Source organism: Panthera tigris, chromosome C2 (assembly GCF_018350195.1).
Source record: "Panthera tigris isolate Pti1 chromosome C2, P.tigris_Pti1_mat1.1, whole genome shotgun sequence".
Lineage (NCBI taxonomy): Eukaryota > Metazoa > Chordata > Mammalia > Carnivora > Felidae > Panthera > Panthera tigris.
In genome coordinates this window covers 78,100,366-78,124,674 of record NC_056668.1, presented here as the reverse complement: position 1 = coordinate 78,124,674, position 24,309 = coordinate 78,100,366, and the positions used below count along the sequence as shown (strand labels likewise).

At 39.4% G+C, this 24,309-nt stretch overlaps 2 long non-coding RNA genes across 3 annotated transcripts in view; one reads left to right on the top strand and one right to left on the bottom strand.

The window, feature by feature from the left end:
- The window catches only part of LOC122230641, a 41,238-nt gene extending 37,007 nt beyond the window's left edge, over positions 1-4,231 (bottom strand). For both annotated transcript variants that reach the window (XR_006207657.1, XR_006207658.1), the window contains exon 1: positions 4,034-4,231. This is a non-coding gene — a long non-coding RNA (uncharacterized LOC122230641). The remainder of the gene's footprint in view (positions 1-4,033) is intronic.
- A 19-nt stretch (positions 4,232-4,250) lies between these two features.
- On the top strand, positions 4,251-8,680 carry LOC122230642. The gene is made up of 3 exons (XR_006207659.1): positions 4,251-4,328; positions 6,527-6,585; positions 8,405-8,680. It is a non-coding gene; the product is annotated as an uncharacterized LOC122230642 (long non-coding RNA).
- The last annotated feature ends 15,629 nt before the right edge of the window (positions 8,681-24,309 follow it).

The window sequence follows — 24,309 nt, the reverse complement described above, 5'->3', positions numbered from 1 at the left end:
CTCAATGCCCACAACCCATTTTCCCCTCCCACCCACCCCCCATCAACCCTTAGTTTATTCTCAGTTTTTAAGAGTCTCTTATGGTTTGCCTCCCTCCCTCTCTAACTTTTTTTTCCCCCTTCCCCTCCCCCATGGTCTTCTGTTAAGTTTCTCAGGATCCACATAAGAGTGAAAACATATGGTATCTGTCTTTCTCTGTAGGACTTATTTCACTTAGCATAACACTCTCCAGTTCCATCCACGTTGCTACAAAAGGCCATATTTCATTCTTTCTCATTGCCAAGTAGTATTCCATTGTATATATAAACCACAACTTCTTTATCTATTCATCACTTGATGGACATTTTTGATGCTATTTAAATGGACTTGTCTTTGTCATTTCCATTTCAGGTTGCTCATTGCTAGCACATAGAAATGCAACTAACTTTTGCATGTTGACTTTGTATCGTGCTACTTTACTGAATTCATCTATTAACTCTAACAGGTTTTTGTTTATTTGTTTTTCTTTTTGTTTGTGGGGTTTTTATTTGATAGAATTGTTAGGGATTTCTACATCTAAGATCCATATCTTCTACAAATAGAGATAATTTTACTTCTTTATTTCCCTTTCTTGCCTAATTGGCTCTGGTGAGAACTTCCAGTTCTATGGTAAATAGAAATGGTGAAAATGAACATCCTTGCCTTGTCCCTGATCTTAGAGGAAAAACTTTCAGTGTTTCACAATTGGGTATGATGTTCACAGTGGGTTTTTCACATGTGGTTTTTATCATGTTGAGATAGATTCTTTCTCTATTCATCAGTGAAGCCCTCAGGTCTAGGGCTTTTTCTTGTTGAGAGATTTCTTTTTAAGTTTATTTATTTATTTTGAGAGGGAGAGAGAGAGAAAAAGAGTGACAGAGAGGCAGAGAGGGAGAGAGAGAGAATTCCAAGCAGACTCCCTGCTATTAGTACAAAGCCTGACCCAGGGCTGGATTTCACAAAACCGTGAGATCATGACCTGAGCTGAAACTGAGAGTCAGATGCTTGTTAACCAACTGAGCCACCCAGGTGCCTCTGAGAGACTTTTGATTACTCATTCAATCTCCTTACTGGTTATAGGTCTATTAATATTTTCTAATTTTTCCCATAATTTAATCTTGATGAATTTTGCGTTTCTAGATTTTGTCCATTTCATCTAGGTTATTAATTTTTTTTAGTATATAATTTTCCATAGTACTCTTTTATAATTCTTTTTATTTCTGTAGATAAGGTAGTAATATCCACATTTTCATTTCTAATTTTAGAAATGGAATCTCCTCTCTTTTTTTCTTAGTTTAGCTTGTTAAGTTGGTCAATTTGGTTCTTTTCAAAGAATCAGCCTTTGGCTTCATTGATTTTCCTCTATTCTTAAAAATTTTCTGTTTCATTATCTTTATTCTCATCTTTATTATTTCCTTCCTATTTCTAACTTTGGGTTTAGTTTATTCTTCTTTTTCTAGTTCCTTAGTTTGCAAGGTTAGATTGTTGATTTGAGTTTTCTTTTCTTTTTTTTAAATGTAATTGTTCATAGCTACAAATTTCCCCTTATCACTGCTTTCACTATGATCCCTAAGTTTTGGTATGTTGTTTTCTCATTTTCATTCATCTATAAGTATTTTCTAATTTCCCTTGTGATTTCTTCTTCGACCCTTTGTTTTAAGAGTTTCTTGTTTAATTTCCACAAATTTGTGAATTTTCCAGTTTTACTTCTGTTATTCGTTTCTTATTTTATTTTATTTTTATTATTATGATTTATTTTTTAAGAGAGAGAGGGCATGAGATGGGGAGAGGGGCAGAGGAAGAGAAAGAGAGAGAATCCTCAGCAGGCTCCATACTCAGAAACCTATGCAGGGCTCAATCCTATGACCCTGGTATCATGACCTGGGTTGAAATCAAAAGTTGGATGCTCAGTCATCTGAGCCACCCAGATGCCCCCTATTATTCATGTCTAACTTTATCCTCATCCTGTTGTGGTTGGTGTAAAAAACGTGTCTATCTATCTCTTAAAATCTATTAAGATTTTATTTGTGGCCTAACATATGGTTTCTTCTGGAAAACGTCCCTTCTGCACTTGGTAACAATGTGCATGCTGTTGATGTTGGGTAGAGTGTACTGTATATATCTCTTAGAAATAGTTCATTGTGTTAATTCTTCTGTTTTCTTACTTATCTTTTGTTTGATTGTTCTATTATTGAGAGTGGGGGATTGAAGTCTTCAACTATTATTACAGATCTGCTATTTTCCCCTTCAATTCTGTTTTTGATTCATATATTTTAACGGTCTGTCACTAAATGCATAAATGTTACAATTGTTATATCTTCTTGTTCTATTTAACCTTTATTAATATATTAACTCCTTCTTTGTCTCATATTTTTTTTTCATTTGTTTTAAAGTCTATTTTATCTTATATAGTATTAGTCTTATGTAGTATAGTTCTGTTCTCTTTTGCTTACTATTTGCATGGAATATCTATTTTCATCCTTTTACTTTCAACTTATTTGTGTCTTTGGAAATAAACTGAGTGTTTTATGGAGAGGATATAGTTGCAACCTGTGTTTTTATCCATTCTGATAATCTCTGTCTTTTGACTGGAGAAATGAATCCATTTGCATTTAAAGTAATAGTTATCAGTAAGGACTTACTTGTATCTTTTGCTATTTATTTTCTATCTGCCTTATATATCTTTTGCCCCTAATTTCCTTCATTGCTGACTTCTTTTGCCTTTAATTGTTTTGTGTAATAAAATGTTTATGCTTATTTCTTATTTTCTTTTGCATGTATTCAATAGCTATTCTCTTTGTCGTTACCATGGAGATTACCAGTAACATCCTAAAATTATAACATTCTTATTTGCTATAAGCAGTTTAACTTCAATAACATACAAAAACTCTGCTCCTTACAGTTCTGTCCCCACCCTGTTTGGTTATTGGCATCACGAACTTACATCCTTATGTTTTGTATGCCCCAAAACATAACTAATAATTCTTTTATGTTCTTTAGTCTCTTAAATTGTATAGAAAAGACAATGTGGAATTAGGCACTGAAGCTATAATAGCACTGGCATTTATTTATTTATTTATTTATTAAAAAAATTTAATGTTTATCTATTTTTGAGAGAGAGACAGAGTGCAAGCAGGGGAGGGGAAGAGGGAGAAAGGGAGACACAGAATCCGAAGCAGGCTCCAGACTCTGAGCTATCAGCACAGAGCCCCATGTGGGATTTGAACCCACAAACTGTGAGATCATGACCTCAGCTGAAGTCAGACATTTAACTGACCCATGTGCCCCTACAGTAACACTAGCTTTTAGACTAACACATTTTTTTTTTTTAAAGTAAGCTCCACACCCAGCACGGAGCCCACTGTGGGGCTCAAACTCACAATCCTGAGATTAAGGCCCGAGCTAAGATCAAGATTTGGATGCTTAACTGACTGAGCCACCCAGACACTCCTACTAATACTTTTTAATTAATTAGTTAATTTACTTATTTTTAAAGGTTATAATTTGTTTTATTTTTTTAATCTTTTAAAATATAATTTATTGTCAAATTAGTTTCCATACAACACCCAGTGCTCATCCCAACAGGTGCCCTCCTCACTCAATGCCCATCACCCACTTTCCCCTCTCCCCCACCCCCATCAGCCCTCAGTTTGTTCACAGTATCCAAGAGTCTCTTCACTTTTTAAAAAATGTATGAGTCTCAGGGTATCTGGGTGGCTCAGTTGGTTAAGAGTCCGACTTCAGCTCAGGTCATGATCTCATGGCTTGGTTTGTGAATTTGAGCCCCACATCAGGCTCTCTGCTGTCAGCACAGAGCCTACTTCAGACCCGCTTTCTCCCTCTCTCTCTGCCCCTCCCTCTCTTTCTGCCCCTCCCCCACTCATGCTCTCTCTTTCTCTCTCAAAAATAACCATTAAAAAAAAAATATGAGTCTCTTTAATGATGTAGAAGACAAAAAGTAGTTACAAATTATTGGTACAATAATATTAGCTTTTATAATTGTCCGAGTATTTACCTTTATTGAGATCTTTCTTCATATGGCTTATAGTTACTATCTAATGTCCTTTCATTTCACCTCACATGACTTCTTTGAGAGTTTCTTGCCAAGCAGGTCTAGTTGTAATGAACTCCCTAAGCTTTTGTTTACTTGGGAATATCTTATTTCTCCCTCACTTTTGAAGGACAGTTTCGACAGATGTAAGATTCTTGGTTGACAGTTATTTCTGTTAGCACTTTGAATATATGGGCCCACGGTCTTCTAGCCTCCAAGGTTTCTGATGAAAAGTCTGGTATTTAATTGAGAATTCCTTGTATGTGACAAGTGTCTTCTTTCTTGTTGTTTTCAAGATTCTCTCTTTGTCTTTGTCTTTCAAATAGTTGTTTATAATGTGTCTCAGTGTGCATCTCTTTGAGTTCATCTTCCTTGTAGTTTGTTGAGCTTCTTGTATGTTTACATTCGAGCCTTGCATCAACTTTGGGAAGTTTTTAAACATTCTTTTTTCAGATACCCCTTTTGCTGTTTCTCATCCTAAGATTCCCAAATGTGTATGTTGGTCACTTGGTATCCCATATGTCCTTTAGACTCTGTTCTCTTTTCTTTAATCTTTTTTTTACCTGTTCTTTAGACTCAATAATATCAATTATCCTATCTTTAAATTTGATAATTCTTTCTTCTGTCTGCTCATATCTGTCTTTGAATCCGTCCAGTGAAATTTTCATTTTCGTTATTATATTTTTAACTTCAGAATTTCTTTTTGGTTTCTTTTCAGTTTTTTTTTTTTTCCATTTTGCTCATACACCATTTTCTTACCTTCTCCACACCATCCTTTAGTCTTTGAACATCTCTAAAATGTCACTGACTTTGAGTCTGGAGTTCTCTCTTGTCCAACAAGAGAGTGGAAGCAGAATTGAATATGGCAGAGGCTATGGGGGCACCTGGGTGGCTCAGTGGGTTAAGCGTCTGACTTTGGCTTAGGTCATGATCTCACGATTAGTGTGGTCAAGCCCCACATCAGAATCTGTGCTGACAGCTCGGTGCCTGGAGCCTGCTTTGGATTCTGTGTTGCCTTCTCTCTCTGCCTTACCCCTCTCGTGCTCTGTCCTCTCTCTGAAAAACACTAAATAAACTTAAAAAAAAGGTTTTTTTTTTTAATATGACAGGGGCTAATGTCCAGGAGGAGAGAAGAGCCCTGAACAGGGGTTTTGTCTCTGTATTTATTGAGCTTTCAAGGTTTTACATATGTGGTGAACGTGCAGAAGAAAACAATAAGAAAGTGGCCATTAATTTGTGTGTGTAAGAAGCAAAAGGTTTGGAGTGTGAGTGGCATTAGAAGTTGAGATTAAAGCACAATAATATATTGGCACCTGATACCAGACAGACAAGAGTTTCTCTGTGGGCGATACAGCCAAGTGACTGTTATCTCCAAAGTTAAAGATTACTGGAGCATGATGCCTCAAGGGTAGCCCTTTTCACTAGGTAATCTTGGGTGCAGTGGTTGCTTTCTGCCTCTATGCTTGGTCTTACTGGCCTTGGGTATTTTCACCCTGTGGCAGCTTTTGCTCTAAGCCTTTTAATCCGTTGGTGTAAGCATACAGAATTCTAAATTTATTTCCCACACTAAAAGAGGTGTTTTAAAGTCTTCGTCTAATAGATTTGCCATCAAGTCTTTTTCAGCGATAGTTTCTGTTGATTTCATTTTCCTTTGAATATGACACATTTTTCTGTTTCCTTATATGCCTTGTGATTTCATGTTGAAAATTGGACATTCAAATCTAATAAGGTGGTAACTCTGGAAATCAGATTCTACCCCTCCCGCCTGGGTTTCCTGTTTTTGCTTTTGTTTTGTTTGATGTAGACTCTCTCTGTGCCCAGGTTTAGCATGAGATGTAAACTTATGGTCTTCTCGGTCCTTTTCTGAATCTGGTATTTAATTGAGAATTCCTTGAATTCTGAATCCGTGTTTTCCCTTGGGCACGTACTTTTTAATTTTTCTCTATATGTGCAGTTGTTTTTGCATGTCCTAGTCTTTAATATCTAGCCTCCAAAAGAGGAAAAAGAGAAAAATGAAGGGAGGAAGAAAAAGTACACTGGCCCTTTAAGTCCCCAGAAATTCACTTCAGCCAGGGGGAAGAGATTTCCAACAATAGAAGGAAGTGTAAGGAAGAGGTCACCCACCTCTTTGTCTGACTGATCAGCAGCAAAGATCTCAGATAATTGGAAGATAGAGCCCTTTTTGCTCATCCTGGCTTTTGGTAGAAGCTGCTCTTGAAACATGGTCACAGTTCCCTGTCATGGAGCTGAGGGTGTGGGATGGGTAGCTGTTACTATCTGAACGTTAAAATTGACGGAAACGAACTGCACTTTGTTTTCTAAGACTTCTCTGGAAGTTGAAAGCCTTCAGTAGACTCCAGAGTTCCAAAATCGTTAAATCAGATAAATTCTGCCAGTGCAATTATTGTCTAGACAAAGAGGAAGGTTCCTAATGCTTCTACTCCACCATCTTCCCAGAATCCTCTTTCCCTTGAGGAAACTTGACCTTTGTTTTATTGAAAGATGCTGAAGAGAAGGTGAGTTCAATAACCTGGGACTCTTTCTGACTGTGAGAATTGGAAATACAGAAATGACAAAAATATATTACACATATGTGTTGCTATTTTACTTATCAAGGTGTTTTTATATCCACATGTCACATCATCTTCCCAGGATCCCTGAAGAAAAGCAGGGAAATTGTTAAAATGTCCATTTTACAGAAGAGGAATTCATCCCAGAATGCTTGAGCTGCCTTGAGTGGCACATCTTGTTGAAGCAGCCCTTGGTTCAAGATAGGTTATTTGGATTCTAGTGCCTGGTCTATGATACTCCTGAGCCTAGTGGGTTCTGGGTATGAAGAGCATGATGTTTTCAGATTGAAGAGCATTAAACACGAGGTACACTGCCTCGTGTACCCAACCCCTGCCCCAACGAAAATATATTTGACTCAGGACAATTTGTTTTCCACAGTTTAAACCCTTTTCTCCTCTGCAGAGGCCAGAGTTTTGTTTTGTTTTGTTTTGTTTGTTTTTAAGTCCTTGTTACTTTCTTTCTCAATGCCTGTTCATGTGAAAAGAAGTGATATATCTAAATTTCACAGGTACTTCCTTATATTTCAGCTATTGACAGATTTGAAGTCTAAGTCATAGGGCAGAAATGTGACACAGTAGGCACCTGAGAGCTGGGTTGGAAGATAATGTTTTAATCAGGTTGAATTTTTCACATGCTGGGTTCACACTGTGTAGACAGAGCTTTCCTGTTCTGTCTGGCCATTGAGCAGATTCCATATAATAGGGGCTTACAGATATAGAAGAGCCCTTATATGCATTTCCCATTTTGTAGATGGAAAACTAATGCCCAAAGAGGTAAACTGATTTTTCAAGGTCACTCCATGCAAATTCAACCTTTGTTTCGTTGAAAGATGATCCAGTTAAACCCTAGCTCAGTGATTAGTGATCTGTGGAAGGTTGGCTGTTGACCCTGCTACAGAGATTAGTTCATAGGATGTTTGCTGGGATGTTTATATCCTTAGGATCAGCACCCATGGAAGAAAAGGGCAAATGTGGGAGAGGGCAGAAGAAGTGGAGCTGTCATTCAGGAACTCGGTTGCCTGGTCACCTCAACAAACACCACAAGAAGCCCTGGAGCTAAAATGGTCCACCAGAGTTGCTCCAGTTTGATTGCAATGGCCAGGACTTTTTAGTCCAGTCTCTATCCGTTCTTGGATATGTACCACACCAGGAAGGAGTCACCTTGGCCAAGGAAGCTCTGCACCTGAAGCCCTGCAGCCCCGGAGGGCTGACAGCTAAAGGCAGTCCATGACAGCAGTTTCAACAGCTGGGGAAGCAGGACCTTTCTTGAAGGGGGATCAAGGCCATGCCTCTTCACATCCATCACAAGAGGCTTGCTGAATGTGAAGATTAGCGATTGTGGCCAAGTGTTATCAACACTTGCGGCAAAACTGGGACTTGAAATGAGGATTCCCTAGTTATTAGCCCCAGTCTTTACCATTATCCTTTGCTAGAATTCAAAATCTTTCTCAGGGGTTTGTGATTTGGAGTTATTTGTGATTCTTAGACGTGAACTGTTGAACTGTGAAGAGACTTGCCAATCTGGTTGGCTCAATCTGTTTATTTTCATGCTCAACCACCACAATAGAAACACTTAAGTCTATTCCTGGTGGTTTAACAGTTCTGGTTATAGAGCAGAATACTTAATACCAGGCTCTCCAAATCTCTCCAAACTCCATAATTAAAAAAAAAAAAATCTGTTTACTCCATTCTCCCGGGAGCTGCATGTTGATAAATGATTACCCTAAGGTATTTTCTGAATCTACATCTTTTTTTTTGTCCGCAGACATCATCCTTCATCTGATGAATACCGAACCAGAATTCTCCAGTGCCACACAGGGTTTAAGGATATTATTTGGATCTTGCTATAAACCAACACAGGCTTCACCTAGGACCTGAACTCAGTCATATTCTACCTTCCCACTATATCAACATGTCAGTGTCTTGTTTATTTTTTAAGCATCTCTCAAAGGCCACCCCCTCCAAGAGGATTAAATGATTTAATATATGAAAAACACTCAACCACACCTAGCACATATATTTAAGACTTCAATATATATCAGCTATTATTGTTATTGTCTTTTTAATGGCTTTGAATCTTTCACACGGAGTTCTGTAATGTGCACTCTACAGCTTATTCCTTGGTGTGTTAAAGGCCCAACAACTGCATTTTTTTCCACATGCCATTGTCACTTGCAGCTGTGGTTTTGGAGATGATGATTACGTTTGACTGCAACTAACTACTTGGTCCACATCCCATGCATATTGTTCAAGCAGTGACACAGAGAGGGAGAGAATAGGAGAGAGAGTGCTGAAGTCATCCACAAGGACCATCTATCTCAAAGTGCTCCCACAGTACCTCTAGCCAGTTGACCCCCGTGCTTATGTTACATCCCTCCCTCAAAGTGGCACAGTGGTCCATGCTATCTCTAGAAAACTGTTTTAAATTTTTCTCAATTTGGAACAAAGTTTACCTTTGGGAAATCCTTGGGGATTTTCATCCAGGCTTTTCATTCTGTTCTCTAGGACCACATGGATCAAGTTCATTCCATCTTCTTTAAGACTACCCTTTAATATAGAGAGAAACCTATTGTGGCTGATTACTCTAGAACACATTTGTAGAGCTATGCCTTGTATAATGACTGACTTCAAAATCCCTTTGTGTTGCCTAGTCTCTTTCATTTGTGGGGGGCTGAGTATGGACTAGAGATTCAGTTTGATCCTTGGATGGGTTAGTATCACAGTTCCCTCTTGCAGGCTCGTCTGGAAAGTCCTTTCTTTCTTTCCATTTACTCAAATGTGACCTTTTCAAAAAAGGCTCTATTTATGTCAAAGAATGCTATGGCTCAATATTGATATTCATTTATTCTTTAGAGTTGTCCTTTCTATAATCTTCTTCAGGAGCACCTATATCTATGTGCCATTCTGGCCTTTTAGGGGCACATATAGCTATGCACACTTTTTGCCATCCCCTCTATGAGGAGCTAGAGAACGTTATACTCTTGAGCGGAGAATTTAGGGGTGAATCTTACCAGGTGGCTCTTGTCCCTCATTCTATGTGCTCATATAATTGTATTGGTGGAAGTAAACACAATCAGTGAAACCCACAGAGTGAATTGATGCTACTGAAGAGCCAAAGGAAGACAGACTGTTTGGATGCAGTGAGCACCAGGTTTTCTTTATGTTCATTTTAAAAGTTGCTATTTTTTTGGAAATGGTAATACATTTATGTGGTTCAAAACTCTAAACAATGTTAACAGATATAAACGGAAAATCTGGCTCCCACCCCTGTCTCTCTTCACTCTGTTTTCCCTTTCTCACTGTGTTTGTCCTTTTACTGTTTATTTTTAAAATAACAAGCAAATATAAATGCATATATTTATTTCTCCCCCCCCTTTTTACACAGTGGGTAATTATAGCAGAAACCAGTAATGCTCACCAATATTCATGCTCCCCTCTATCTAGGAAAGACTTTGTGTGTATTTGTATAAGAAACTGACAAGAAGGAAATAGGTTCTAAACCTACCAAATTTTCTGGTGCATTGTCACATCAAAGAAACCATGGCCCAGGACTGAAAATGCTTTTATGGTTTCTTCAGTTCTTCATATTTGCACCAGCAAGAAGTTGGCTGTAAAATTTGGACTGCTGCAAAAAAGCACATTCACTTTAGATATGGCCACAGAGGATATGGGTAAGGAAGAACTTCCCAAGGAGGATGTCATTGGTCATAGCAACAAATGGACAGGAGAGCTCCTCCCAAGGGCATCATCAATATCCAGTCAACTAATCTTCTGTATTCCCATTTTAAAAGGCCTTCAAAATGCCTTCCCAGGGGGATTTAGGAATTACTATGGATTAATCACTTCTGTGTGTTGCCCATTCTTCCCCTTTCTGAACGACTATTTCTATTGTGGCTATCCTTCTTATTATATAATTATATATTCCATGTAGCTTCCAGGTCATTGGTCCAACTGGACCATAAGGAGATATATCCAGATCAGACAGAAAGGACAGATTCAGCATGCTGGACTTGCAGTTTGGTGAAGTTACTAGATGGATATATATATATATATATATATATATACATATATATATATATATATACATACACACACACATATATATATGCATATATGTATATATATGCATACACACACACACACACACACACACACATATATATATACACACACACACACACACACACCACATTTTCTTTATCCATTCGTCAGTTACTGGACATTTGAGTTCTTTCCATAATTTGGCTATTATTGATAATGCTGCTATAAACATTGGGGCCCATGTGACCCTTCAAATCAGCATTTTGGATCCTTTGGATAAATACCTAGTAGTGCAATTGCTGGGTCGTAGGGTAACTCTATTTTTAATTTTTTGAGGAACCTCCATACTGTTTTCCAGAGTGACTGCACCAGTTTGCATTCCCACCAACAGTGCAAAAGTGTCTCCCTTTCTCCTCATCCTTGCCAACATCTGTTGTTTCCTGAGTTGTTAATTTTAGCCATTCTGACCATTGTATGGTGGTATTGCATTGTAGCTTTGCTTTGTATTTCCCTATTGATGAGTATGTTGAGCATCTTTTCGTGTGTCTGTCAGCCACCTGGATGTCTTCTTTGGAAAATTGTCTATTCATGTCTTTTGCCCATTTCTTCACTGGATTATTTTGTGTGTGTGTGTGTGTGTGTTGAGTTTGATAAGCTCTTTATAGATTTTGGATACTAACCCTTTATCTGATATGTCATTTGCATATATCTTCTCCCATTCCATTGGTTGTGTTTTAGTTTTGTTAAGTGTTTCCTTCACTGTGCATAAGCTTTTTTTATTTTGATTAGGTATCAATAGTTCATTTTGCTTTTGTTTCCCTTGTCTCTGGAGAAGGCAAGTAAGAAGTTGCTGCAGCTGAGGTCAAAGAGGTTGTTGCCTGTTTTCTCCTCTAGGATTTTGACGGTCTCCTGTCTTACATTTAGGTCTTTCATCCATTTTGAATTTAGTTTTGTGTATGGTGTATAAAAGTGGTCCTGACTGAGTTTTGACTGATGAAAGAAGAACCGAAGTGATGTGTCCCTTAAAAACTTTCCTCATGTGATTCCATTCCTCATGATTCTTACTCTCTTGGCACTCATCCTCTGGCTGAATAGTGCAGACCCTAAGGACTTAGAGCAGGGGAGAGTCACAGGAGAGCAAGGACGCCTGAATGCCATCCTGGAGCAGAACTCTTAAGGAACTTGCTCTTCAGACCTCTTTTTGAGCCAGCTGGTAAAGTCTCTTCCTCTTTCTTCTTCCAGCCGTTACCTCCTCAAATGCCTGACCAGGTGCCAGTACTCAGTACAAGTCCATGTACCACTAGAAGTCTGGAGCTGGGAATTTGCCCTTGGAAGATTTCCCTGCCTATATTGGCTCATACTGATCTCTCTCTCTCTCTCTCTCTCTCTCTCTCTCTCTCTTGAGTTTTAGGCCAACACCCCAGAGCATACTTTACAGAGTCCATTTCAGAATCGTACATCTGTTCTTACTCATCAGATCGTAAACTGCTGGAACTCATAGATCACATCTTTTGCTTCTGTCACCACCTCAGTGCCCAGTAAAGTGCCTGATACATAGTGGGGATTCAGTATGTCTTAATCGATTTGCTGATTTCCCAGTGGAGCAAATGAGAGATGATTGGGGTGCTTGAATGAGATATTTCTGAACTTTTGACCCTCTCCAGGGCTCTCCAGGAGTGTTTGTCATATCTTCCAAGAAAAATTCTAAGTCGAGAGAAAATTATCATTTTTACTGATGATTCAGCCAAAGCTGAGCATCTACTAATCCAGAAAATACTGCTGACAGCTTTTCTTTTGTTGACGTTTAGGCATTAATGATTCTATAAGAAAGAGAAGTCAGCTGGGGGTTATGTTCCCTTACTTTAGGTTGTTAAGTAAAGTGTTTCTGGGCATGTACACTTGGCTAAGGGGATTCTTTGAATTGAGAAGGAAATTTCTTTTATATATTGTCTTTTTAAAAAGGAGTCATCCAATTTTCCTCTGCTTTGGGGGATATTTTCATCACTTTTAAAAGGAAGGAGCTTATAAATACAGGTCTATATAACCAAATCATTAGTAAACTAATTAATTTTTTAAACATTTGTTTAATTTTGAGAGACAGAGAGAGACACAGCATGAGCAGGAGAGGGGAAGAGAGAGAGGGAAACACAGAACCAGAAGCAGGCTCCAGGCTCCGAGCTGTCAGCCCAGAGCCCGATGCGGGGCTCGAACCCACAAACCGTGAGTGAGATCGTGACCCGAGCTGAAGTCGGATGCTTAACCGACTGAGCCACGTGGGCGCCCCATTAGTAAACTAATTAATTCAATTCACTCAGTATTAATTAAGCACCTATCAAATAAAGGCACTGTGCTAAAACAATGAAGCATGCAACAGTGAATGGAAGTGGATGGAACATGTGCAAAATGGGAAGAATCCTGGATAAGCAGTAGTCTTAATAGTAGTAGTTTTAATAATAATGGCATTAGCAGTGGTAGTAATGGTAGCTGCCAGTATTTACACTAATTAATACCAGAAATTTTGATCAAATTATCTCTAATTCTCAGCACAAACCCTAAAGGTGAATATATACTGGTGTCCATATTTTTGTAGTGTAAGAAACAAAATTTCGAGGCGTCGACTGACTTACTCAAGATTACGAAACTACCAACTGATTTTTTTCGTTTTACAAATATTTATGTTTATAATCAGCCAACTGGATTCGATTACGATGATCCCAATTTTGTTGGCAATATGCAAAGCATCATAGGAGCAAGTCAAATCTATGCCTTTTTCTTTCCCGCCCGCCTCATCAGGAAGGGTGTGGATGTTGGTCACCGTCAATGTCATAGAGTTTCTTCACAGGCTGTTTAATCTGGTGGTCTTTGGTCTTGACCTCCACAATGAATGTAAAAGTGTGTTGTGGTTTTTTTTTTTTTTTTTTTCATAGCCACTACTAAATGAATTTGAATGCAGCTCTCTGATTCCATATGCAGTTTCCCCACCTGCATTAAACACGCTTTCTTGCCATCACAAGATCTGGACTCAAGTGTAGACTGCCTCTTAATGCTCAGTAATTTTGTTGAGTCTTAGTGTTCTCATCTTGACATCCAGGTGGTGATCATCATGGTTCCACTCGTCTCCCAGGGGGATGACGAAGGCCTAGTGGATGTGAAAGTGGCCGTGAACTGCAGTGCAACCTGTGCATGCAAATAGTAATAATACTAATTAGTAGTAGTATTCATTACAGTAACTATCATTCAGTTGCTTATGGTCTAGAACAGGAAATAGAATGTGCAAAGTAATAGTGCGGAAGGGGACAAGTAATGCAATCAATATACGCACAGAGAAGGAGCTAGAGGTGTCCAGAGGGAGGTACCGAACATCTGTGGGTATGGGCTCTTGGGGACCACCGTGGCCTCTGCCCTGAAAAAGCAGCTCTATTCAACAGCAGGAGTAGGCAGAGGAGAACTATTCTGCAGGAAGTCTTTCCTTCAGGCGGGCAAATACACTCCAACAGTTACAATGGAGTGCGGAAGGCCACTGGCATCAGAGTCACTGTAGCCCCCGTTTGAAAAATGTAGTAATTGCTTTATATGTCCTAGAGACTCTAAATTGAAGGTCTGCAAACTGTAGCTTGAGGGCCGGGCACCTATTCTCACAAATATAGTTTTATTGGAATACGGCCATGTCCATTAGTTACATATTTTCTGTCTTTCTTGCTACAACGGCACAGTTGAGTACAGAGACTGTATGACTTAAGAAGTCTAAAATATTTACTATCCGGCTCTTTAGGAAAATGTTTAAAGAATTTTGCTGTAAACAGATAGCAGCTACTAGTTAAATAAACAACTCATTATTCTAAGTACATACCTGCACATATGTGAGTAGGGAGAGGGGACACGGAGGGGAAGCTGAGGTGAGCAATGAGGGTACCGTCCACTTCTTTGTTCACTGTCCATGGGACCTTGACCATTGGCCATTAGTCACTAGGAGAGGCAGCACACTGTGATGAGTGGTTTTGCAAGCTTGGCTGCATATTAGAATCACCTGGGGATCTTTTAAAGCTCTGGATACGCAGGCCATCAGACCAATTAAATCAGAATCTCTTGGGGTGTGACTGGACATCAGTAATTATTAAAGCTGTATAGGCGATTTCAGTGTGCAGCCAAGGTTGAGAATCATTAATGTAGTGGAAATAACGCTGGCCTGGGTTTCTGAAATATAGTTCTAACCCAGGCTCTGGCACTATTTTATTTTAACTAATTAGTGGAATGTCTCAATGAGAAATTAATTAGTTTGCTATGCTTTCTTCCTTCTAAAGCAAGTACTTTTACTGTCTTTTTTGGGGTAGGAGGATGCCTGGGAGGCTCTAAAGTAATGGCATTCTTATTTGGGGTTTTCTCTTTCCAGTCAGAGATTGTTCCCATGTACAATGGATTGAAGAGTTTATGGACCCTGGGAGTCATCAAATGGGCATGGAAAAGGGAACAGTCATAGGGCAAATCCATTTCGAACTTAAGATGTGTCAAGTAAAACAAAACAAAACAAAACAAAAAAACCCCAAATCTCTATTTGAAGAGCTCTTCTACTGAAGAGGCATAGGCATAGGTATCTAAATACTTTCTTTTCTCTTTCCTTTTTTTTTTTTTTTAACGTTTATTTATTTTTGAGACAGAGAGAGACAGAGCATGAACGGGGGAGGATCAGAGAGAGAGGGAGACACAGAATCGGAAGCAGGCTCCAGGCTCTGAGCCATCAGCCCAGAGCCCGTCGCGGGGCTCGAACTCACGGAAGTGAGATCTGACTTGAGATGAAGTCGGACGCTTAACCAACTGAGCCACCCAGGCGCCCTCTTTTCTCTTTCTAAGACCTCTTTACTCTTTCACATTAAGAGTGAATGGATCAACCAAGGTGGTTAAGAGAGAGGTATGAGAATAAACCAGGGTTTGGCAATTTGGCACGGTGCTGTGGCTGTCCATTTGCAACCACAGGACTAATTATTTACTCCAGTATAAAGTAGGGTTACTGAATCAGTGACCACATTTTGGTTAGTGACTGGAAGGCTGGTCTAGCCCCACCCACACTTTCATGGACCGCTGGGTAGCTGCAGGGTCAGAGAGTCCACATTTTGGAAGTGTTTTCTGAAGGTGTGATCGAAATTCAAAAATGTTAATTAGAGTTGTAGGGCACTTAACCCTATTAACTCATTAGCTCACATTAATATGGTTAATTTATTTGACTGACCTGAGGGAAAGGACATTGGTCTAGTGAATGTAAATGATGACCAAGGAGCAGGGCAGAAATGGTGCTAATTTGAGAAGGTAGATCTATTGAGACCTTATAAGGAGAGACCCGGGAGACTGGATAGAGATTCTGCTCTATCCAGAGTAGAATTTCTTTATTTTTTTCCCCCTTGATTCTAAAAGTAATATTTAATCACCAGAGAAAAATTGCAAATGCAGAGAAGCATTGAGAAAACAAACAAACGCTAAACTAAAATCACCTTGTAATCTTTTCTCCTAAATCCCAACACTTTCTGATCTGTTGTTTCTGATCATTCATTAATGCAAAGTCCCGTGACAACAGGAATCAATTTAATATTTATTTCTAATATTTACCTATAGTGTTGTCCTATGACTCTCAGATGATCATTGCCCAAGCACAAGAATTCTCAACTGGTTTGCTGATGTGCCTTCTCAGGGATGCAGATGAAATGTGGACAGTGTGTTAAAACTAGGTTGTGGTGTGACTGATTGTACACACTCTGATGGTTGACGTCTTTCCTGAAATAAGAGTATGAACAGGGAGTAACTTCCTGACTGTGGGAGGGAAGAGACATGGCACAATCAAGCCTGTGTTTGCTTTCTGGAGTGTTCTCTAGAATGTGAAGGAATGTTGTCTTTCAAATATTTAAGAAAGCACTGTCAGATCAGTCAACATATCTACAATAAAAATAATTACATTATTGTGTAATGACCCCCCCAAAAGTGCAATAACCATGAGTGATATTTAATCATTGGGAATCACTGTTCTTCCTCAGAAGTGATCGCATTCTCATTACTAGTGACTTTTTCAGAGAGTTTACATACCCAGATTTTTAGTCCCATATTAGCACATTATTCAATTTAAAGGACAATTTAAAGGACTCAAAACCAGTCATTGAACACAATATTGAGACTCCCTACCCTAAGGAACGAGGGAGAGTATTAGTCTGCTATACATAACTCTACAGGCTGGGTGGCGAAAGCAGCAGAAATTTATTTTCTTATAATTCTGGAAGTTGAAAATCTAAGATCAAAACACCAACAGAATTGGCCTCTGGTGAGGCCTCTCTTCCTGGCTTGCAAATAGCTGCCTTCTTGCTGTGTCCTCATATGACTTTTCCTCTATATGTGTATCCCTGAGGTCTCTTCTCTAAGGACATTAGTCACATTGAATTAAGACACACCCATATGACTTCATTTAACTTTCATTATGTCCAAAAAGGCCTTATCTTCACATATAGTCATGCTGGGGGTTGGGGCTTCAAAATAAGGGTTTTGGAGGGACATAATTCAGTCCATACCAGAGTATGTGATTTTTGCATTTTGGAGGACGAGGTGAGGTTAGCCTTGCTATTGGGAGGGTTTTTGATGGACTGTGGACAGGGCCATAGACACAGGATAATCAAATCATGATTTTGGAATAGGAAGAGAGGGTTTAAATTTAGCTGGAACACAAGATTTGTGGAGAGAGAAATTTAGGACATAGGTTGAAAAAGGAAGATTGGGGCCAAGTTGTGGAGCCCCTGGAGTACCAAGCTGAGGATGTGTCACTGGGTTTGGAAGGGCAGCTAGGGGCCACTGAAGTATTTTGAGCTGGGGGATGACATGGGTCAAAGCTGCATTATAAGCAGATCATGCTGGTGAAGAACAGGTTGGAAGGTGGGGCGTACAAGACGGGGAGTAAGGAAGCCAGTTCAAAGGCCGCTGAAATAACTTAAGGACATTTCAAGAGGCAGCTTGGTGTGGTATGGTTGGTAAGAGCATTGACTCCAAAGCCAGGTTGTCTTGTTTCACACCTGATTTATGCCCCTTACATAACCGAATTACTTTCGGCAAAGACTTTGCTTCTCTAAGCTTTTGTTTCTTTGTAAGTGATATGTGGCTGATGGAAGTGTTAGGAATTTTACACAAGTCAACAGATGTAAGGTGTTTAGAATAAAGTACGTGGCGTACAATTCTGTTTAACTGTTTGCTTATATAGTGAAGGTGGGAAAACACTAGACCAAAATCCCAAACCACTTTCTTTTTTCCTTGCCCAACTTTGAAATAAGTTTCTTGCTTAATGACTACTATAATTTTCCCTACATTGATATCTCAGGCCTACTTTTGTCATCAACAAGATTTTCGCTCAGCCTACCCCGATCTGCCTCCACTGATCCTGCCAAAAGAAATCCAAGATATACCCAACCAGGATTCAGAATGCATACAAGCAACCAATAAATCTTTTGAATCTAAAGGATACAGCTGTTCTAAAAGTTTACATCTGGATTAAGTAAGGTATGTAAATAGAAAGTCAGAACTATGCTAAAAATCTCATCTTTCTGCATTCATTTGAACAACCAGACTATAATGAACCAAATCACTTTAAGCTCTGCCTAGGAATATAAACACATGCATAGTGCACTCAGGACAAGCCCACAAGGGCAACGTCCTGTCATTAAAAATATTGTCGGGTCGAAGTTCCTCACTAGGTTCTTGAAGGCATACAGAATGGCGGTTTTTATAACTAATGCAATATTCCATGCTGCTAGTGGATGGTACTTGGACTCACTTTAAGTTAGTCTGTGTTTAGGATGAATTATGTAAAATCCCCAAATCATCTGTTTTGTAAACATAAGAAAGGAAGTGATTCCAATGAATGGGAAAAGTTGTTCCAAATTGGGAAAATGGAAAATCAGGGCCAGATGGAAGTGTGTGAGAAGGCTTGAAAGCTCTAGCATTGCAAACAGTGCACTTACATCCTCTATCGTGCACTGAAGTGAAAGGGAACCTTATTTATGATTCCTGGGAACTGAGCTAAGGGCCATATATGTGTTGTTCACTCATTGTTTTCATTATATCAGCGGAGTTTTTATTATTAAGAACTTACTCTGTGCCAGGTGCTGGGTTTCTCAGGAAACCCATATTCCAGTAGTTTATAGGAGGATTACAGCTAGAAAGAAGGAAACTTTATGTAGTTCAGCCTCATGACTTTACAGATGAAGAAACTCTGTTAAATCACTGCCAGGGCTAGGCATCCAGGTCCCTGATCTTCACTCCAGTGCCCTGCTTGTCACCGAACACTGGCACTTGAGGTAGACACTTCAGCATTCTTTGCACTGCTCACTGTAGAAAGGTGGGGGAAACAGTGCAAAAACAGATGACCTTGGAAGCCTTGGAAGATGACCGATGGTGTCAATGATCTCCTCTCTAGGGCCTTGGGATTACCTTTTGCTGCCCTTGGAATAGCACGCATAACTTATGAATTCCTTGGCATTAAGTAAAGGGTGGAGGACAAAGATCATGGTCTGTCACATCTGAGGTCTTCACCCATTACAGCGAATGGCTGAGAAAACAAGGGGCTTCCAGTGCAGATCTAGATTTGAATACCCTTTTTAGTGTTTTCTCGCTGTTTTTAATTCTCTCTTCTCCTCAAACCTCAGAAGATGTTTCTGCAAATGAGGTATGCTAATATTTCTTACTACTCAGTACTGTTGTGAGTCCTGAGGAAGGTCATTGAAAAGGTGTGACTGCCAGTTGACGGCTGGGCTGGACCTTGGTGATTGGAGGCTCCTTACCCCCTCTCCTACCCTTGGAATGTGAGTTCCACTTCCTTTAGCCATTCAAGAGGCTGCCCCAAAGGCATAGCCTTGACATAGTGATGTGGATTGCAAATACCTGCATGGTATACACGGTTGAACCAAGGTACAACGTCTTTACAAACTTTTAGGATTTGGGGGGGTGAATGTGGGGATCCACTCACCTTGCTTCTGCCCCAAACTAGTCTGGTATGTAAATTTTTTTGCTTGTTAAAACTGCCACATCGTAAGTTGGGGTGGTCTGCCTATTTCTTTGGTCTCTCCCTGCCCTCTGTAGAGGGGAGCTGGTTTCACCCATGACTTTCTGAGAGAGTTGGAAATAACAGCAATGTACTAAGGTGTAATGTAAGCAATGTAAATAATATAAGGTGCTAAGCACGTTGTCTGAAGGATGGTAATCTCAATGGTAGTTAGCATTTTTCTCTGCAAACAGTGATGTGCTTAACAAATGTAGTAATTCATTATTTGTTAGGGTTCTATATAGTCCCTGCCCACAGGAAGCTCCCATTCCAGCAGACAAGGCAGACGCATGCATAAATAATTTGCATGCACTGCAGGTTATGATGAGCATTTTAAGGAAACGGAGTAGAAAAGCCAGGGAGTCTAATTTAAATTTTTCCCTAGGGGCCCCTGGGTGGCTCAATGGGTTGAGCGTCCGACTTTAGTTCAGGTCATGATCTCACAGCTCATGGGTTCCAGCCCCACGTCAGGCTCTGTGCTGACAGCTCAGAGCCTAGAGCCTGGAACCTGCTTCGGATTCTGTGTCTCCCTCTCTCTCTGCCCCTAAACCACTCGCATTCTGTCTCTGTCTCTCTCAAGAATAAATAAACATTAAAAAAAAAAATCAGGGGAGCCTGGGTAGTTCAGTTGGTTGAGTGTCCGACTTCGGCTCAGGTCATGATCTCGCGGTCTGTGAGTTCGAGCCCCGCATCGGGCTCTGTGCTGACAGCTCAGAGCCTGGAGCCTGCTTTGGATTCTGTGTCTCCCTCTCTCTCTGCCCCTCCCCCGCTCATGCTCTGTCTCTCCCTCTGTCTCTGTCAAAAATAAATAAATTTTTCCCTATCCCTAATCATGGTGTATTTCCTACTGAAGATGGAACTGAGTAAGTGTCTTCAGTGAAAAAACAAAGTGATTTAGGGGGTTGGATGTGAGAATTTATTTTCGGTAAATTGAACAGTTTGGGAAGAGTTTCAGTGAAAATTTTGCCTGTTTTTTATTTTTTTCCCTTTCATCCTGAAATTGTTAATATGGTAATGTCCGCTATCCTGTGCTAAGGGAGCCAGAGGAAATAATGCCTTTTTGTTGAAATTTAAATCCATACAAGGAGAAAAAAAGAGAATCAATTTATGTGTGAGATGTGACTTCCACAGCCAAAAACAGGCTCTTGGAAATGTAGTTCATTTAGAGGTGCAATGTTTTATGCTGCTGCTGCTTCTGATAAAAAGAGCAGGGAGTAAACAGTATAAAATGTTGATATTATAAAACATTCCATGTGAACTAACATCAATAGAGATGAATAGGGCTTTCACGTAATTAATGCCAACCTGCCTCTGTGCTGTCATTTATTGTAGAACAGACAAAAGCAATTCAATCAGCTTTTCTAGAGCAAGCCCACGCGATCTTAATTAATGGGTTAATGATTTTAGGAACAACAAAAAGGTAATGTAGTATAGGGTTTCAAAAGTGGCTGGGGAGCTGGATTACAAATTTAAGAAAGATATTTTTATGTAACTGGGTCAGGGGGTAGAAACCAGAGATGTTTCTTTCCCTTTCACTCATTTTTTCACCTGAATACTGCTGACAGTCTCTGTGCTTCATTTAAGAAAAGAAGTCGGAAGGCCTGGGTTTACGTCTTGGATCTCATTCACTACATGTAGGAGACTTTATTTCATCATCTCTTTCTCAGTTTACTCATCATAAAATGAGGGAATTGGGGAGATGATTATTAGGGCTCCTGAGTACTGTTGTCAGATTAGCACAAGGCAAAAGAAAAACAAAGCAAAGCAAAATGAACACCCAGTTAAATTTAAATTCACATTGAAACCCAGTTAAATTTAAATTCACGTGTAACTGGGCATCCTCTACCTTATCTGGCAACACTACTCTGAGGTGTCAATTATGCCCATTCCTCATATAAGTTTTCAATAGTCACTGGATTCAGAAATCAAAATATCTGCTTTTTATATTCCTAATATATCTGGGTTGGATAATCTGGCTTTGAGTTAAAGCCAAATTCAGTCTCCCATTCTTCCAATCATTATTCCCAATTAAATTTACTAGAGGTTATTTACAGGCAATCCCTTTGCAGGGGAAGAGCTGGAAATGTTGCTTTAAACCTATTCCTACCCCACCCCGCTCTACTCCACCCCAGGGAGTGGGTTGGACCACTTCTCCTAAAAGCAAGAAGAAGGGTTAATGGCAGATCCACCATCTAGGACCATCTCTCTTGGGATGAGGTGGATTTCATTTTGCTGCTGCTCATACAGACTTCACAATAAAGTATAAGAAGATTTAATTGATTCATTTAGTCTTGACTGAAGGCTTCATAAATGCCATTAAAAAATAGCTGGCATGTACAGAGCTTACTATTTGTTAGAAACTATATAAGTACTTTATGTTTATTAACCCATTTAATCTACTCATCAATCCTAGGAATTAGTTTCTATTATCATTATTACCTCATTTTACAGATGAGGAAACTAAGGCACAAAAATGTTGAGTAATTTGTTTAAGATCACACAACTTGTAAAAAAACAAAGTCGTCACCTGAAACCCAGACTATTTGGCTCTAGTGTCTGCGCCTTTAACCATAATACGAGAGGGCTCTTGTCATCAATGCCAGCACAGCATCATCAATTGCTGGAGAGAATATTCAGTAAAAAATAAAAAGGGACACTGAGAATCCTATAAAGTTGAAAAGACAATTTCTATGTACCTTACAGAACATATGACACACATATACTTCATATATGCATGATTGATATTATATTTATACATTTATATCAAGCCCATTTTATATATAGACATGGATATATCTGGAAGTCAAGACATGTAAGACTTGAGTGGTAGATGAACATTTTCTATAGTGTCTTTCTTGCCATATTCCTTATGTTGTTGGAGTTCCCCTTTTGGTTGTACTGTCGTATTAAGACTAATTCAGTGCTTCACTCAGCAAACTTGTACTGAGTGAATACTGTGTTCTAGATACTGTTTTAGGCCCTTGACATATAAATTTGAACAAGATAGGTTTCTTTAATAGTACCATTGATTATTGGCCCTGTGGAGGGATGATTGAGACCAAAAGAGAACATTTCAAGCAGCCTTGTTTAAGTGGGGAAGCAGAGTGTATATGACATATTGAAAAGAGTTTTTCAAACAAAGAACTTCTTTGGAAGCATTCTTGAAAGAAGTGCCTCAACAAGAAAAGAGGCAATAAAGATAATAAAAGTAAGCATTAATAAGAATAAATTAATAGAGTGGGGGAAATATGGGGAATATTAGAATCTAGGCCAGCCATGTGTAAAGTTGACCAAACATAACAGTCATTAATTTTTTTTTTAAATATTTATTCATTTTTGGGAGACAGAGAGACAGCAGACAAGCAGGGGAGGGACAGAGAGAGAGGGAGACACAGATCCTGAAGCAGTCTCCAGCTCTGAGCTGTAAGCACAGAGACTAATGTGGGGCTCAAACCCACAGACTGTGAGATCATAACCTAAGCTGACGTTGGAGGCTGAACCGACTGAACCACCCAGGCACCCCATTTAAATAAGATGTTGTAGATAGAACAATGGTCCTTCCCAAGATATCTACAGCCTAATCTTAGAACTCATAAATATGTTACCTTACATGGTAAAGGAGACTTTGCAAATGTGATTAGGTTGCAGATTTTAAGATAAGGAGAGTATTATGGGTTATCTGAGTGCAATGTAATCACGAGGATCCTTTATAAGACATGATTAAGTGAAGGAGAGGTTGGAGTGACACAAGCAAGAGGCCATGGTCTAAGGAAGGCAAGCAGACTCTAGATCCTGGAAAAGGCAGAGAAACAGATCTATCCCTAGAGCCGCCACAAGGAATGCAGCCCTGCCTGAACCTTGAATTTAGGACTTCTGGTCACCAAAACCAAATGAGAATAGATTTACTGAAGCTACTAAGGTTGTGATCATTAGTTACAGGAGCCATAGAAAACTAACATACAAGGGATGAATCATCTCTTTCTCTCTCTCAGATAAGAATTAGGTGGTAGGTGGTCCAGGGCTGGTGGGAGAGTTTTGCTTCCCCAGGTTGCCAAAAAATCCTGGCTTTTTATATCTTGTTAATCTCCCTTATTAAGGGTGTATATTTCATCAATGGTCAAAATGTCTCACAACTACATATATGTTTCAAGTTGAAGGAAATGGAAAAGAAAGGTCATGTCCTTAATTTTTAAGTACATGCTCCAGAAATTGCACACATCTTTTCTCACATATCTCTGGACAGAACTTTATCACATGGTTATGTGGCAAAGGAGCTTGGGAAATGTGACCTTGATTTTGGGTGATTGTGTGCTGAACTAAAAGCCAGGAGCTCTACCCCCGCAGGAAAAAGGGAGAATGGATATTGGAGAAAACCAAGCAAGTAACTTAGTAAAGTCATTACCCCACTTAATAAAATACAAAGGTATAGAATAGTCTATGCTCTATGTTACCAATGATACCAACAAGTTGTGGAGGTGCAGAGGGAGATAAACCGTACATGAGAACATGTTAAAACACTTCTCTAGTTAATGAAAATACATAGATATTGATTCACTTTTTAAATGTTT